At 43.2% G+C, this 17502-nt stretch overlaps 1 protein-coding gene across 6 annotated transcripts in view; it reads left to right on the forward strand.

The window, feature by feature from the left end:
• The window catches only part of eva1ba (eva-1 homolog Ba (C. elegans)), a 92681-nt gene that overhangs the window by 53753 nt on the left and 21426 nt on the right, over positions 1–17502 (forward strand). The window contains exon 1 of one of the 6 annotated variants that reach the window (XM_041212878.1): positions 15800–15925. The exons of the other annotated variants lie outside the window; for them this stretch is intronic. The gene's annotated coding sequence lies outside the window, so the exon portion shown is untranslated. Of the gene's footprint in view, positions 1–15799; positions 15926–17502 lie in introns of those variants that run through there. 6 annotated transcript variants of the gene reach the window in all.

Consider the following 17502-nt stretch of genomic DNA (forward strand, 5'->3'; position numbering starts at 1 on the left):
GTTTTCTCAGTTGAACTGATTTCAATTGGAGTTAGTTTTGTGCTCCAAGTCAACTCTCAAAGATTTGTCTGAGAAGTAGTTACACATTTTTAAAAATACAGAAAATGTCATGATAATTGCTTGAGCCAAGTAATCATAGCCATTGATGGCATCATGATTTTCCCATAAGTTTCATTCCAATGTAGATTGCCACACAAGGGGCCTTACATAATCCGACAGCTCTGAATCAACCTCTCCCTGTACCTCATCTCAGTAGAGTGAAACCAAGCTGTGCGAAAAAAGAAAGATTTGCATAGATGCATAGCATTTCACAACCTCATGATGTTCCAAAGCGTGTTACAGCCAATGAGGTACCTTTGAAGTGTAGTTAGTGTTTGATATGAGAATTGGGACAGCCAATTTACACACAGGAAGATCTCATAGATAACAATGTGATAATGTGACTGTATCAGTAATTTTGGTTGAGGCTTAAATATTGACTGGGGCGAACTCCCCTGCTCTTCTTCGAGGAGTGCCATGGAATTCTTTAGTCCACCTGAGAGGGCAGATGAGATATGGCTTAATGTCCCAACTGAAAGCTGGCATTTCTTAGAGTCATGCACAGCACAGAAAAAAGCCATTCGGCTCATCAAGGCTGCACCAGTCAACCAAGTATCTAACTATTCTAATCCCATTTACCAGCACTAGGCCCATTGCCTTATATGCCATGGCATTGCAAGTGCACATTCAAATACTTCTTAAATGTTATGAAGATTTCTTCCTCTACCACCCTTTCAGGCAGTGAGTTTCAGATTCCCACCACCCTCTTGATGAAAAAATTCTTCTTCACATCCCCTCTAAACCTCCTGCCCCTTACTTTAAATCTATTTATTGATCCCTCCACCAGGGGGAAAAGTTCCTTCCTGTCTACCCTATCTATGCCCCTCATAATTTTATGCACCTCAATCATGTCCCCCCTCAATCTCCTCTGCTCCAAGGAAAATAAACCCAGTATATCCAAACTCTCCTCATAACTGAAACTCTCCAGCCCAGGCAACATCCTGGTAAATCTCCTCTGCACTCTCTATAGTGCAATCACATCCTTCCTATAATACGAATTCCAGAACTGAACGCAATACTCTAGCTGTGGCCTAACCAGCGTTTTATACAGTTCCAGCATAACCTCCCTGCTCTTATATTCTATACCTCAGCTAATAAAGGCAAGTATCCCATATGCCTCCTTAACCACCTGTCCCGCTACCTTAAGGGACCGGGGGACATGCACACCAAGGTCCCTCTGATTCTTGGTACTTCCCAGGGTCCTACCTTTCACTGTGTATTCCCGTGCCTTACTTATCCTGCCCAAGCGCATCACCTCACGCTTATCTGGATTAAATTCAATTTGCCACTGATCAGCCCATCTGACCAGCCCGTCTATATCCTCCTGTAATCTAAGGCTATCCTCCTCACTATTTACCACCCTACCAATTTTTGTGTCATCCGTGAACTTACTGATCAATCCTCCTACATTCAAGTCTAAATCGTTTATATATACCACAAAGAGCAAAGGAACCAAAATCGATCCCTGTGGAACCCCACTGGACACAGGCATCCAGTCACAAAAGCACCCCTTGACCATCACCCTCTGCTTCCTGCCACTCATTCAATTCTGGATCCAATTTGCCAAATTGCCTTGGATCCCATGGACTCTTACCTTTGTTATCAGTCTCCCATAGGGGACCTTATCAAAAGCCTTGCTGAAGTCCAAGTAGACTACGACAAATGCATTGACCTCATCTACACACATGGTCACGTCTTCGAAAAATTCAAACTGGTCAGGCGTAATGTCCTCTTAAGAAAACCATGCTGACGGTCCTTGATTAATCCCTGCTTTTTCAAGTGTAGATTAATTCTGTCCCCTCAGAATTGCTTCCAATAGTTTCCCCACCACTGAGATTAGACTGACTGGCCTATAGTTTCTTGGTTTATCCCTTCCTCCCTTCTTGAATAATGGTACCACTTTGGCTGTCCTCCAGTCCTCTGGCACCTCTCCTGTGGCCAAAGAGGTATTAAAACTTATTGCCAGTGCTCCTGCTAACTCCTCCCTTGCCTCACTCAACAGCCTGGGATACATTTCATCCAGGCCTGGAGATTTATCTACTTTTAAGCTTGCCAGACAACTTAGAACCTCCTCCCTTTCTATGCTAATTTCTTTAATTATATCACAGTCCTTCTGCCTGATTTCCATACCCTCGTCATCCCTCTCACTTGGGAACACCGACACAAAGTATTCATTTAGAACTCTACCTATGTCTTCCAGCTCCACACACAAATTACCACTATGGTCCTTAATGGGCCCTACTCTTTCCCTAGTTATCCTCTTACTCTTAATGTACTTGTAAAATAACTTTGGATTTTCCTTTATTTTACCTGCCAACTTTTTTTTCATGTCCCCTTTTTGCTCTCCTAATTTCCTTGTTAAGTTCCCTACATATTCTTTACTCAAACAATTGATGATAACTTCATGCCCTCCACTACTGGGATTAGCTTTATATTCTAGGTTTATCGACGCAATTCAAATTTCACTAGCTACTATGATGGGATTTGAACTCATGTCCCAAGAGCATTAGCCTGAGCTTGTGAATTACTAGTCCAATGACATCACCAGTACACCATCACTTGCTTCCTCAAAGAACTGCTTTCCAAAAGTGTCAGCCTAGATTATGCGCTCAAGTGTCCAGAGTGGGACTTGAACAGCACCAGATTGCACGTTTTCAGGTTGAATCTAACTACCTTCTGAATCAGAGGCATGAATAAATGAGCACCACAGAGTCATAGCTGATATCCGTGGTGGAATTAGGCCCAATCCTCTGTTATAAAATGTTTCAAGCCAACATAATAATATCTTTAATGATGTTCTATTGGCTTTTGAAGGTAAGCCAATGTCTTGGCAGTAATAGGGAGATCATGAAGCAACTCAACAGGTTTATTCCCTTCCATTGGATACCTCCAGATTCCCATGCTTCAGGAGACACCAGTAATCTTCAGGGGAAAGAATCATAGAATCATGAAGAGGCCATTGTGTACATTGTGCCTATTTCAGCTTTTTAAAAGAGTTTTCCAATTAGTCCCGCTCTCCTGCTCTTCTCTCTTTTCAGGAATATATCAATTCCCTTTTGAAAGTTATGAGTGCATCTGCTTCCATCACTCTTTCAGGCAGTGCAATCCAGATCATCATCATTTGCTGTGCAAGGATAAAATTCTCCTCATCTTTCCTCTGGTTCTTTTACAAATTATCTTACATCTGAGTCCTCTGGTTGCTGGCCCACCTGTCAATAGAAACAGGTCCTCCTATTTACTGTATCAAAACTCAACATAATATTAAATTTTCCTTAACCTTCTCTACCACTAAAGAGACAACCCCAGTTTCTCTATCTATTCCCAACATAACCGATGTCCCTTATCCTGATACTAAGACTTTTTTTATTTGTATAGCTGGGGAAGCAGTTATTGTTCAATGTCGAGTTTTAACAATCCATTCAACGGTTTCAGCTGGTCAGTGTGAATGGCTGTGATGCCACCAGGAATGGGTCTCTCGGGGCAGGAGTTCAGAGTGTGGACGCTGGTCTGGCTTGGATGGTTAGTCACAATCTGAGCTGTTCCTCATGTTCTACTTATGGAGCAATTGGTCACATCTTCCCTGGCCCATCCTCAAACGGTTGAGGATTGTCTAGGTTTTCCATGGATGGTTGGAACCTGGGACTTCACTTGGATCAGCTACCAGATTTGAAGTTGTAGTCAATCAGGTTTGTAGCCAACCAGGAGGCGTATCATCAAGAGGCAGGGCTTTAGTCAGTTTGTAGGGTGTGGAGTGTGTTCCAGTAGGGATTATGGGATTTTGGATGACTGTGCTGTTTTTTTTTGAGGCCACACGTCAGTGGAGTTCTTCGTTAGCTGTCAGCTGGTGGTATTCTTTGAGGAAGATGTTTTCCCTGTAGACATCAGGAGGTTCTAGTGTGCTAGCACAGGAAGCCGCTTGAGCTGAGTTGGTCTCAACATCCCAGAAATAATCCTCATCACCTCTAGGAGATGAATATCTATCATGTTTGTGGGCGGCTCCTGAGCCAGTACCCTGCTGTCAGGTAGACCAGGGTGAATGAAGCCGTGTGCACTGTGTTGGCCCTGTTACCCTATGTGGTAGCCTTCAATTTCCCTATGAGATTCATTCTCAATGGTATCTTGACTCCAGTATTCTGGAGCTATTGGTACATCGGTGGACAGTCAAGAGTGATGCTAAGGTATTTTGGCAGGATACAGCAATCTTCAAGTAAGTGGTCCTCCTCTTAAAGTAAGCTTTCCAACCTGAAAGCTTGCAAACCAATGCTGTTAAGAAGGCGGCTGCACCCCAGGCACCGGGCTCCTACGCAGTCAGTAAAAACCCACCAAGTTGGTGAACTATCTCTAATCCCCATGGAATCAATGAGTCTGACTAGCTGGTCAGTTTTTATCTTTGAAGTTAATAGATTAATGCAGCATGTTTTGATGCAGTCAAGGTCCAACGGTTTGTTTGAACCATTGGGATGATGTTGCAAGGTCTTCCTTTCCTCTGAATTTTTGATCCATTGTGCCTTCTTCCCTTCAATAAATGTATATAGAAATCACTTTACCTTCTTTTTTGTTCATGGGATGTTGGCATTGCTGACTAGACCAGCATTTATTGCCCATCCCTAATTGCCCTTGCCCTTCTTCAGAGGGTATTTTAAGAGCCAACCATATTGCCGTGGGTCCGGAGTCACATGTAGACCAGACCAGGTAAGGACAGCAGATTTCCTTCCCTAAAGGACATTAGTGTACCAGATGGGTTTTTACGGCAATTGGCAATGGTTTTGTGATCATCATTAGATTTTCAATTCCAGATTTTTTTATTGAATTAAAATTCCATCATCATACGCTGTGGTGGGATTTAAATCCAGGTCCCCAGAGTATTACTCTAGGTCTCTGGAATGCTAGTCTTGTGACAATGCTACTAAGCCACCGCCTCTCCATCATAAATTCTAAGGAAGGATATTAAGTTTTAATTGATTATGTTGTTAACAAATAATTCAGAACCTGAAAAACGTTGAAAAGAGTGACATGTTGCCGATGCTTTTCATCTTGCACTCATCGGGACAAATGCAAGAATGCCAAATTTCAAATGATCACAACAATTTATACTGCAGGGGAAAAGGGTGCTGTTAGATTGGCAAGTTGATTCTGATCAGCAGGGACATGGAGAAAGTGAAAGCCTTGGCCAATCAGAGTCAACTTGCCAACCAATCAGCACGCTTTTCTCCTGTAGTTTAAATTGTTGTGTGAATGTTTGAAATTTGGCATTCTTGCATTTGTCGTGATGAGTGCAACATCAAAAGTTTTGGCAACATGTCTCTCTTTTCAACAATACCAAAATAATTTCATACTTGGCACCAATAAACTTGTAGGGAAAATTGCACTTAGGCCTCTAGTTCCTTAATACTGTGTGATGTGCTAATTTTGTGATGCTCTTAAACAGCTCAAATTGTTTCCACCACTATCTCCCAGTGGAAAATAGCCCAGTCTAGTATAGCTGATCTTCAAAACCACACAGGTTTGAAAAGAAAAAGTCCACACTTGATCACGTTTACACTTAGACAGCAAAGGTCTCTAGTGTTGACCAACCATGATTGTATGGCTACGTTCCAGGTGGCAGAGCTTCTTCAATCAGATATTTCCAAGTTAAACAGGGGGCGGCTCCATGACCTGCTCCAATCTGGAGCAGTATGATTTTCCATCATGAGCTTGATCTCAAGGTTCAGGGCCAGGTTTATAGGAACTCGCCCATCTCAGAAGCAAAGAGAGCCCGAGGTAGTTGAAGCCTTTCACAGGCTCCATGATTTGCCCATTAATTTGAAAACCTTGTATTTTTTCACTTCAATACATAGAAAAGATATGTACAGAAACGTAACTCTCCCCTTGAAGTTCAGATGACAACACGACTGTACCACACCAGTAGTGTGGAAGTCCCGTCTCTTGGTCAGGCTGAACTTGTTCTTAGGATTTTGAAACAAGAGAATTTTGTTTAATCTCTCCTTTTTTTGTAAGGTCATCCTTATCTTGGCAGCATGATATCAGGGTGCAAAATAACCTTGCTGCTTGAGAGCTAGCAGCATTCATATTTGTAACCACAATATGGGGAATTGTTTTTAAGTCATATGTAGTCTGAGTGGTGAGAATGCTTTGAGTTGCTGATGACGTTCTTTGATTTGTTCTCCCAGGATCAGCTTTCAGTCCTTGTGTCTCCCTGTGGTAACACATCAAATGTCACGAAAGTAAAAAATAAATTGAACACAAAAATACAACATAGTAACGGGAGTGGGCCATTTAGTCCCTCGAGCCTGCTCTGCCGTTCAATGAGATCATGGCTGCTCTGTGACTAATTCTGTATACTTGCTTTGGACCCAAATCTGTAAAGACCTTTTGGACAAAAAAATATCATTCTCAGTTTTAAAGTTAACAATTGACCCAGTATCAATTGCTGTTTCCAAAGAGAGTTCCAGACTTGTACCATTCTTTGTGGAAGTGTTTCAAAACTTCACTCCTGAAAAGTCTCTAATTTTTAGGCTATGTCCCTTAGTCCTAGACCTCCCAACTAGCAGAAATGGTTATAAAACCAGAAAATTCTGGAAAAGTTCAGAAATGCAAACGTAGTTCCATTGTTTAAAAAGGGATCAAAGGAAATGCCAAACAATTATAAGCCACTTAGCCTTACATCGGTGGTGAGCAAATTAGTAGAAGCAATCCCGAGAGATAGGATTAACTGTCATGTGGAAAGGCATGGACTAGTCAGGGATGGTCAGCATGGATTTGTTAAAGGAAGGTCTTACCTCACAAATTTGATTGAAAATTTTGAGGAAGTGATAAGAAGGGTTGATGAAGGTGGTGCACTGGATGTTGTGTACATGGATTTTAGCAAGGCATTTGACAAGGTCCCACATGGCAGATTGTCAGGAAAGTAAAAGCCCATGGGATTCAGGGTAATGTGGCAAACTGGATAAAAGGTTGGCTTTGTAACAGGAAACCAAGGGTCCATGGAAGCCCTTGCGAATGGAAAGTTGTCTCAAGTGGTGTTCCACAGGGCTCAGTGTTGGGACCCTTGTTGTTTGTGTTATATATTAATGATTTGGATGTGAACGTGGGGGGCACGATTGGGAAATTTGCAGATGACACAAAGATTGGCCAAGTAGTGGATAGTGTAGAGGATAGCCATAATCTCCAAAACTATATAGATGGGTAGGTGGAGTGGGCGGTAAAGTGGCAGATGGATTTTAACATACAGAAGTGTGAAGTCATACATTTAGGGAGGTTAAACAGTTACAGGGTTACAAAATAAATGGGAATATACTAAGAGGGGTAGATGAAGTGAGAGATCTTGGCGTACAAGTACACAGGTCCCTGAAGGCGGCAGTTCAAGTAGACAAGGCTGTAAAGAAGGCATATGGAATGCTCTCCTTCATTGGCAGAGGTATAGAATATAAAAGTAAGGATATAATGTTGGAATTGTATAAAACACTGGTGAGGCCACAACTGAAGTATTGTGTGCAGTCTGGTCACCACATTACAGGAAGGACGTAATAGCTCTGGAGAGAATGCAGAGGAGGTTTACAAGAATGTTGCCAGGGTTAGAAAAGTATAGCTACGAGGAGAGATTGGATAGGTTGGGGTTACTTTCCTTAGATCAAAGAAGGCTGAGAGGTGACTTGATTGAGGTGTACAAAATTATGAGGGGAATAGAGAGGACAGGATAAAATTGTTTCCCTTGATGGAGAATTCTAGAACTGGGGACATAGATTCAAGAAAAGTGGCAGAAGGTGTAGGGGGAGCATGAGGAAGAACTTTTTAATGCAGAGGGTAGTGGGTGTCTGGAATTCGCTGCCCAAGTTGGTGGTAGAGGCAGAAACTTTAAACTCTTTTAAAAAGTACCTGGATCTGCACTTAAAGTGCTGTAAACTGCAGGGCTATGGGCCGGGTGCAGGATGGTGGGATTAGAAAGGGCACCTGGGTGTCCTCAGGCTGGCATGGGCAAGATAGGCCGAATGGCCTCCTTCTGTGCTGTAACATTTCTATGGTTCTATGTCTGACTGCATCTATGGAGAGAGAAACAGAGTTAACGTTTGGAGTCCGTATGACCCTTCTTCAGAACTAGAGAGGTAGAAATGTGATGAAATTTATACTTTTTAAGGTGGAGCAGCTGAAGCTGGATAGAAGGCCAGCGATAGGTGGGGACTAAAGAGAGACTGACAAAGATGTCATGGACAAAAAGACAAAGGGAGTGTTAATGGTAATGGTGAGGGCTAAAAAAGGTGCTGATAGTGGTATAAAGGTAAGAAAGCAGAATGTGATAATAGCAGAACAAGGGTCAGCACTCTGTGAAAGAACAACATGGAACAAGTAACAGGTGTCCCTATTGAGGGTGGGGTGGGGGGAGGGGACAGTGGTTGGGGAAAAATGGATAAAAAGGGGAAAAAAGGGGATAAAACAATAATAAATGAATAAAAATTAAAATAGTTGGATAAAAAGTAAAAATACATTTTAAAAAAATGGGGATTAAAAAAGGAGTGAAGATAGAGGAGGGAGTTCATGATCTGAAGCTGTTGAACTCATTGTTAAGTCTGGAAGGCTGTAAAGTGCCTAATTGGAAGATGAGGTGCTGTTCCTCCAGTTTGTGTTGGGCTTCACTGGAACATTGCAGCAGGGCAAGGACAGACTTGTGGACATGAGAGCAGGGTGGGGTGTTGAAATGGCAAGCGACAGGGAGTTCTGGGTCATGCTTGAGGACTGAACGAAGGTGTTCTGCAAAGCTGTCACCAGTCTGCACTTAGCCTACTCAATGTAGAGGAGACCGCATTGGGAGCAGCAAATGCAGTAGACTAAATTGAAGGAGGTGCAAGTGAAGCGCTGCTTCACCTGCTTCTTTAGCAGTAATGGTTTCTCTCTAAACTAAGTGTTCCCCTAAATGCCTTGAAAGCTTCAATCACATCACCCCTTTGCCATCTAAATTCCAGGGAATACCTTCTACTTTGTATAATCTCTCCTTGTAATTTAACCCTTGGAGTCCAGGAATATTCATGGTAAATTTACATTACATTCCCTCCACGGTCAATATGTTCATCCTACGATGTGGTGCCCAGAACTGCCTTCAGTACTCCAGGTGTGGTGTAACCAAGGCTTTATGTAGCTGAAGCATGACTTCCACGTCTCCTTGTATTTCAGTCATCTAGATATAAAGGCCAACATTTCAGATTATTTTTTGTGCCTGTTCATGACATTGTATTGATTTATGTACCTTGACGACCCCACTCCCACCACCCGTCACCCCCTCCCCAAGATTCTTTGGGCTGCCACTGTTTCTAGCTTTTCACCATTTAGAAAGTACAATGAACTATTGTATTCATTTAAAGTCCAAAGTGAATAATGTCACACTTTCCTGCTTTGAAATCCATTTCCCACACATTGGCCAATTGATACATACTGTTTTTGTAAATTTATGCTCCCATCTACACTGTTTACAATGCTGCCCATCTTTGTGTCATTGGCATAGATATGTGGCTCTCCACCCCATTATCTAAGTTGTTCATAAATGTAGTAAATAGTTGAGGCCTCAGCTCAGGTCCATGTGGGACATCACAGGCTGGATTTAGTCAGCCTAACGGGGCTCTTGTCCACTGGTCAGAGAACCAGTGGGAAACCCCTGTCAGCTCCAAATATGAGCACCAGTGGTATTAATTGCCCTTCAAATACTTAAGTAGTCACTGCAGGACCCCGAGAGTGAACCTTGAGAGAGCCCACCAAGAGCTTCTGGTCATTCAGAGGCTGGCAGCTCTCTATTGCTCATCAATGCCACCAGCTCCAGTGGCAGCTGCCAGCAATGCACCCATCGAGGCTCAGGATCACTGAGGGGCCAAAGGTCAAAGGTGAGCAAGAATGGGATGGGGAACATAGGAGTGGAGGGTGGCAGCGGAGCAGTTGGAGACAAGGATGGTGTTGGCTTTCAGCAACTCATTCTTTCCCGATGTCTGGTGCCCATCCTCAGAAAGCTGCTGGCAAACCCAACAGCGTTTGCTAGGTGGCCTTTGGGAGCCATGGGAAAGCCGTTCAGATCCCATTTAATCCCTCAGCCACCAGTGAATTGCGTTGGGCTCGGGGATTATACACTAATGAGCCTAACTGACATTCCATCACCACCAGCTGGGAATCCCACGTCAGCCTTTTCCGCCCTCCAACTTAATCGGGGGAGGGTGTGCTGGGGGACTGATGCGGGGTGTCTCCCACAATTAAGTGGTTCACGGACCTCATTTAAACCAGCCCGACTATCACATCCTGCCAGTAGAGTACCTACTCAATATCCCGACAGTGTATCCTGCTGCTCAGCCAATTGCCTAAACCAGTCAATGATTTGCCTTCAATTCCATTAGTTTCAACTTTTGTCAACAGTCTCCAATGAGGGACTTTATCAAATGCCTTCTGGAAATCCGTATAAATGACATCCAGTCATTCTTTCATTCATTACTGTAGTCATTTCTTCAAAAGATTCAATCAGATTTGTCAAGTATGACCTACCCGTTACTAATCCTTGTAGCTCTCTCTGATCAACTTGTGTTTTCAAGCTTTAAGTTCAGCTATGTTGATGTCCAAATGGCTGCGCCTTCAGTTGCTTTTGTTTGGTGGCTTTGGGCTACTTTTGTAGATGTTGATTTTGGCTTATCTTGACAGAGCATATTAAACATAAACTTGTGCGTAATCTTAATTTAGAGCACAGCTCTTTGTATTTTTAAAAATATTCAAAAATTGTTCACGCCACCAACCATAAATGAAAGTACCGGGGGCTGGGAGGGGAGGTGGGGTGGTGTGGGGTGGGGGACCAAAATTGAGAGTAGTGATCAGTTTTGCAGGTTTGTGATGGCTTTTGCGGCCTGAATATAAAGTTTGTAAACAAAGTACAGACTATGGCCATGCCCAATGATTTATCACTTTTCCCTCTTGTCCTAAAATTGAGAGATTGGGAGATGTGAGTACTTCCTCATTTGTGTTTATTGTAATGACTGACTTGTCAGATCACTGTCAAATACGAGCCCTGGAGCTCCCAATGGGTTGTTTGTACACTGACAAGCCACCAAATTTAAGGTTCCTTCTCTTGACAGAGACAGAGCCCACCGATGGTGTGCTGCAGTGCAGTGTGCCCACTCAACTAGAGGCTTAATTTGCTCTGTGCACTATTATTACAACCATAGAATTAAATAGCACAAAACAAGGTCATTCGTCCCAATGCGCCAGAGATGATTGGGTAATTCTCCCAGCAATCACACTTGGAGGCTGCACTGTTGTAAGTGACTGGGAAATTTTTATATTCTGTAACTATCCTCGATTCACTGCATATTGCTGAAGAAATAATCCTGCTTTTACCAAATGACTGCAGGTCATGAATTCAATTTGCTGAAACACACAGACTCTGGGCAGGATTTTCCCCATGGGCTTCAGGGCCCTCTTTATCAGTGTTCAAGTGGGAGTGAGAAGCCTGCACTGTGTGAGCAACAGTTACTCAACTGTGATTTCCACAGGGTGCCCCTTCCTTAGAGTGGCCTGTGGCTATTGATGAACTCATGTAGGTAGGGAGGGCCTTTAAGCTTGCCTGGAGTGTTGACCACCACCACCCCCCACCACCCAGAAGGAAAAAACGGTTCAGACCAGTACTCTTATTTCCCAGTTTTTACTGATGTTCCAATTTATGTATACAAGACCAGTTTGAACCAGAATTCTTATTTCCCAGTTTCTATTGTCTTTTCCTTCTGGGCCTGCCCCCCACAATATCATCCCACTCTCCCCATCACCTTTCGCACCCTCCTCATTCCCCAGTCTGCTGTCAGGAGGTTGCCCCCAGTGCCTCTGGGGACCTGGAGGTCAGCTGGAAAGCTCCAGTCAACCTTTGACAATAAGCCTTACTAGGCCTTTAGTTAGGTGAATTGGCTTGTAGGTGGGTCGCCCTGCTGTCCGCCATCTACCCAACAGGAAAATGATCCGGGAATGGGACGGAGCCAGGGAACCAGGATGCCGGTCAGTGGCGTGTAATTCCATGCCTACCCACCTCTATGCCCACTGCCGATTGGGCATAAAAATTCAGCTCAAGGGAAACAGATTCTGTTAAATAGACTCCTTCTGCTGAATAAAAAGACTTGGTTTGTTCCAAGCCCTGCTAATCTCCATCTCATTGTCTGGCACATTGGGGTTGATATGAAATGCCCACAGTTGGCAGGAGAGAGCCAGGGTGAGGACCAAAAATTAAAAATCAGGCAACTTGTCCCCAACCTGCCAGAAATGCACCTTCTGCCATTTTTATAGTGGCTGGTTACCTCGCGTATATGTCTCATTTTGGAAAGGTAGAACACTTAATTTTAATATTTGAAGCAGACTAAGGCAGTACAGTTGGGAACCTGAATTAAATTTAACAGCATTGAATGAGTTCCCAACTCTAGGGAAACCCAGCAGTGTCATGCAGGAGGGAGAAACCAACTCCAATAGGTTCGTCTATTTAGAATGGAGTGCTTCCCCACCCCCTCCAGCAAACCTTCAACCTCAGTCTGCAGCCGCAATCAGTCATCTACCTCTGCCATCCAACCCCTGATCTTTTCCGATTGGCAGTGACCCTTTCCAAATGTAAATTTGCACAGCTGCTGGTCGAGAACTGGAAGAAGATTATCATGATGTCCTGCTGCTAAATTTGCTACTGAAGTGTAGTCACTGTTGTAATGAAGGGAACCAGGCAGTCAATTTGCACGCAGCAAGCTCCCGCAAACAGCAATAACCAAATAATTTGTTTTAGTGATGTTGGTTAATGAAAAAATATTGGCCAGGGCACTAGAAAGAACTCCCCTGCTCTTTGAAATAATACCATGGATTTTTATGCCTCGGTTCTACGTCTCATCCAAAAGACGGCACCTCCAATGGTCCAGTACTCCTTCAAGATTGCACTATGAGTGTCAGCCTAGATTTTGTAGTCAAGCCTTTGGAGTGGGGCTTGAACCCACAATCTTCTGACTGAGGTGAGTCAAGAGCACTAGCCATTGCGCTAAGGTTGATGCCTCTAAATAGATCAATGCCTTCTGGTGCCAGCTGCAGCCCTTGAATTACCCAGTCCATTGGTAAAAAGCTCCACAGTTACTTGGTTAATATTTCCTTGTGGAGGGGTAATGACCTCCTTGCTGCGAAGAGTGAGCATTGCACAAGTCCATCAGCAGCAGGAATTCTCTCACCATCCCACTCACCCAAATCTAGTTGCCCTGTTACCAGTCAACTAATGTTGCAACTTCAATCTACAAGAAATTTCACAGGAACATCTAGGTTACTCTGTGTAGTGTGAGTTAGTTGGTTAGATATTCAGGGATGCAAATATATCAAATCAACATGCACGCCCCACTTTCTCTGTCCTTTTCACTGTTTCCTGTCAAACACTTTTATAAATTCCATATGAAATAACCTAACTCATTAAAGTTCCTAAGATTTTCTTGGCTGTTAATGTATTTATTCTATGTAAAACCTGGCATAACTGAAGTAGTATCTGCAGTGTTATTTAAAAAAAAACAAAGAAATTCCATACATTGCAGTGGTTACATTCCACAGAAACCCACAGAGGGATGTCAGTCTGCTTATAAAAAACAGGAGAACCCAAGTTGTATAATATATTGCCTGGTTCTGGCCTCCAAGGTTAGCTTAAACCCATTTGGCAAATTGTACTGCCTGGTAAATATGTAGTCCTGTAAAATTACCATTCCCAGTAATATCCTCTGTCCTATCCTCAATCTACTCCCACTCTGAGCACATCCTGTTCCAACTCTGTCCCCTCTCAAAATGCTACCCCTTGTATGCCCGCCATGCCCTGTCTTCATTCTACCCCCTCTCCTGTCCTCCAACTGCCCTCTCTCCTGTCTGCACGCTGCCCCCTGTCCTACACCCTTGTACCATGTCCAGTTTTGTACTGTGCCACAGGTGACAATCCTTATTTTTGTCCTCGCCAGGCTGGGCAATGTCAGTGCTGAGGGATTTTACGCATCCGAAGCCGCTATCAAGGACTCCTGGGTCAAATAATGATCACCCGTTCCAGAAGAAATCTCCCTTAAAAAAAAAGTGTTGTGGTCTCTACTGCAGTAGTGTGACATTTCCATTCTCCCCATAAGCCATCTTGCGGCCTTTCTGGATGTGATTCCCATTGGTATAATGTGAGCAGAGATTGTGGGGACAGCATTTAACTCATTTCACATTGAAGCCTTCTAGCCAGGGAAGAAACCGTCCATTCCTCTGCACTCTGGCCACTGTGACGACATGACGAATGAAACCAATCCAGGACCCGCTGCCAATATTTGGAGAGCATTTCACAACACAAAATTAACTAATAAAAAAAAATCATGATTCAATCATTAACCATCACTGTTCCCTAAACAACTCTTCCAAACATGTGAGTTTTCCCTACAGACTGGAACTGATATGGAAAGGATGGTTTCATTTCTGACAGATAATTAATGGCCTTTTTCATTCACTCACGTTGTTCAGGCTAATGTCTCTCAGTAGATCAATGGCCTGTATAGTGACAATAAATTACTCCCTAATTAAATGTTCTCTTTTCATAACAAGACTAAGACAGATTCAGGCTTTCCTATAATAACCTGGATATTCCCAGTGTGAGAAGCAATCGAGAGTTAATTGGTATCCGAAAGTATTTCGAGGACATGGCCCAGACTGGGTCAAAAAGTTCACTCATAATAACTCTTTCCTGTTTTTTCAGTGCAGTCTCAGCCAAGATATTTAATTGGGGCTTTGTGCTGATCCGAGTTGCTAGATAATTATGTGTACAAAGTATGTGATGCGAGTCTTCTGGCTTCACATCAGGGGGAACCAAGATGTTGAAACTCCCCTTTCATTAACAATTGCAGATCATTAGTTCAGTAAAACAGCCAATCTCTTGATAGGGTGGCTAACCCCCCAAGATTGTTCTGGAGTCTCTAAGACTGATCTCTGCTGTGAGAAACTCAAGAGAGAAATCACTGGGGTTTTTTAAAAAATTGCTTTCTTCATAGTCTTTGAATAATTTTACTTGTTATAAAAATATTGACAATGGGAAAAGTGACATTTGTCTGACAGTCAAGGGTCATCCAATCAAGGAACGATGAGTCTGTTTGATTTTTTGATTGGCGGGAGAATCAGTACGTGGCCAATGGCGAAAGATTGGGCGTGGGCAGATGGTGGCAGAGGTTATGTGATGAAGCCTCCTGAATACATCTACTAGAGTTGACAATGGCAGCTCCTGGTGCCCATCTCAAGAGGAGATACAATGCCCCCTTCAAACCCTCAATCACTGAGTTGAAAAGAGGATATTACTAAAGGATTTGTTTGTCATATTCCACCACAACGCTTTGTAGACATAACAGATGGTAATATTAGGTCAGTCTCCATTCACAGGAACCCTTGTTGGCTCAAGTGGGATTTACACTTCCCATAGTAATAACCAAACCAAATAGGGCACAAAGTCTCTGTTCAATGTCTAGTCTGTGTTGGGCCTTCTGATCGCCAACAGAATGGTTGTTGGACATAGCAACATCGAGGGAAGGTGAACCCTGATGGGAAGTGTGTATGGGGAGGCTTTGAGTGAGGGTTGAATTAGGTTTGATAGCAATTACCACCATACCCTGCACGCCACCCCCTTCGCCCCCAGCACACTCCATGGTGCAATAGTCCACTGACACTAAAGAATGGGGATTTGGACATGATACAGTTGACACCAGTGTCTATGGAACTAATTGTCACCTGAGGCTCTTTCCCCCTCCGCTCCTCAAAAGCTAATCATTTTGGAAAGCAACACCACCAGGCATTGATCTGATGACATCTGGTAAGTGTTAATAAACATGCTTGCTACACTTTGACAATAACCCTTCTCAGCATTGTTCTTTTCCTGCCCATTACCCAGTTTCTCAGGAGGCTCAGTAGCGACTGTTTGATTTGGAAGTCAATCCCCCTGAATATTTTGCTGAGAGGTTAAAGGCACAAGGGAAATATTTGCAACTCTTCTCTCCAGCCAAGAACTCTGCAGTACATCATCCAAATCCAGAGCTAGGGAACTGGGAATTGCATTCCACAAAGACCGCTGGGCATTTACAGAGAGTAGAAATAAATGAGTTGATTTAATATAGAACAGGCCTTCACTGACATGTGGTGCCCTTTTAGATATATTAATGTATCCGTTATTGTAACAGCATTTCTCATTGTCAAACAGTCAAGTTTAGTATAGTTTGATTGGTGTGTAATAAATACCCTTTACAGCTGGAGTTTTTTCCATTGAGTTTACAAGGATTTACATAGCTTCTCAGATGGTTTTCTTTTACTTCATTCTCAGGAAGGGATGTTGTTAGCAACACTGTCATTAATTGTCCTTCCCCAAATTGTTACAACTGGGTGGTCAGTTTGGCAGCTTCAGAGACAAGTTAAAAATCAACCAGGTTAGTGTGGGATAGGAATAAAAACAAAAAAACTGCGGATGCTGGAAATCCAAAACAGAAACAGAATTACCTGGAAAAACTCAGCAGGTCTGGCAGCAGTTCTGTCGAAGGGTCATGAGGACTCGAAACGTCAACTCTTTTCTTCTCCGCCGATGCTGCCAGACCTGCTGAGTTTTTCCAGGTAATTCTGTTTTTGTTTTAGTGTGGGATAGGAGTTAGGTACAAGTTCAACCAGGTACGGAACGTTTCCTTTCCTAAAGGACATTAGTGAATGAGTTGGTTGTTGTGACTTCCTGGCCACTTTTACTGATTTTAAGTACAGAATACTTGATGTGTTACTAATTACAACATGTTTGCAGGGTATAAGTTGTTCTGACCCTGGGCCCATTTGAGTGGTATAACACAGGGGCACGTGCTGCACTCACCATGTGAGAAATTAAGAGATTTCTCAAGTGTTCCCATGAATAGTTCCATGAATGATGACCTGTCTTTTCTATGACTATCCCAAAGAATCCCCCAGCCTTTTGGGGGAACCAGTCCTTTCCTGCATAGAGTGGACTGAGATCTCCTTCCATGGGGCTTTATTAGGATCCCCAAGCCTCTTGGATTGTCCAGAAATTAAAGATTAATCTCTGGGACACAGGGGAAATTATAGGGAGAGTATAAACCATTTTGGAAATGGGCAATGGCTGTTCCACTGACAGTTCAGAATGATCCAATTGGATAATGAAGATACTATCTGCATTCTGACTGAGATGGAAGTACGCTGTAACTTTGGATATGTCAGGTGTGGCGGGAGTGAGAGGTCACGGCCTTTGAAGATGGAAAGTCATGTGATAAAATGTCCTGGAATATGTCCAACCAGAGTTGGCAACCCAGAGGTTTATGTTGAGCAGTGAGGGTGAAGCATGATCTTGTTAGCCAACAATTTCAGACAGCTAAAGTGAAGTGGGTTGTGGGACCATCTCAA

This window comes from Carcharodon carcharias, chromosome 19 (assembly GCF_017639515.1).
Source record: "Carcharodon carcharias isolate sCarCar2 chromosome 19, sCarCar2.pri, whole genome shotgun sequence".
In the NCBI taxonomy this organism is placed as follows: Eukaryota; Metazoa; Chordata; class Chondrichthyes; order Lamniformes; family Lamnidae; genus Carcharodon; species Carcharodon carcharias.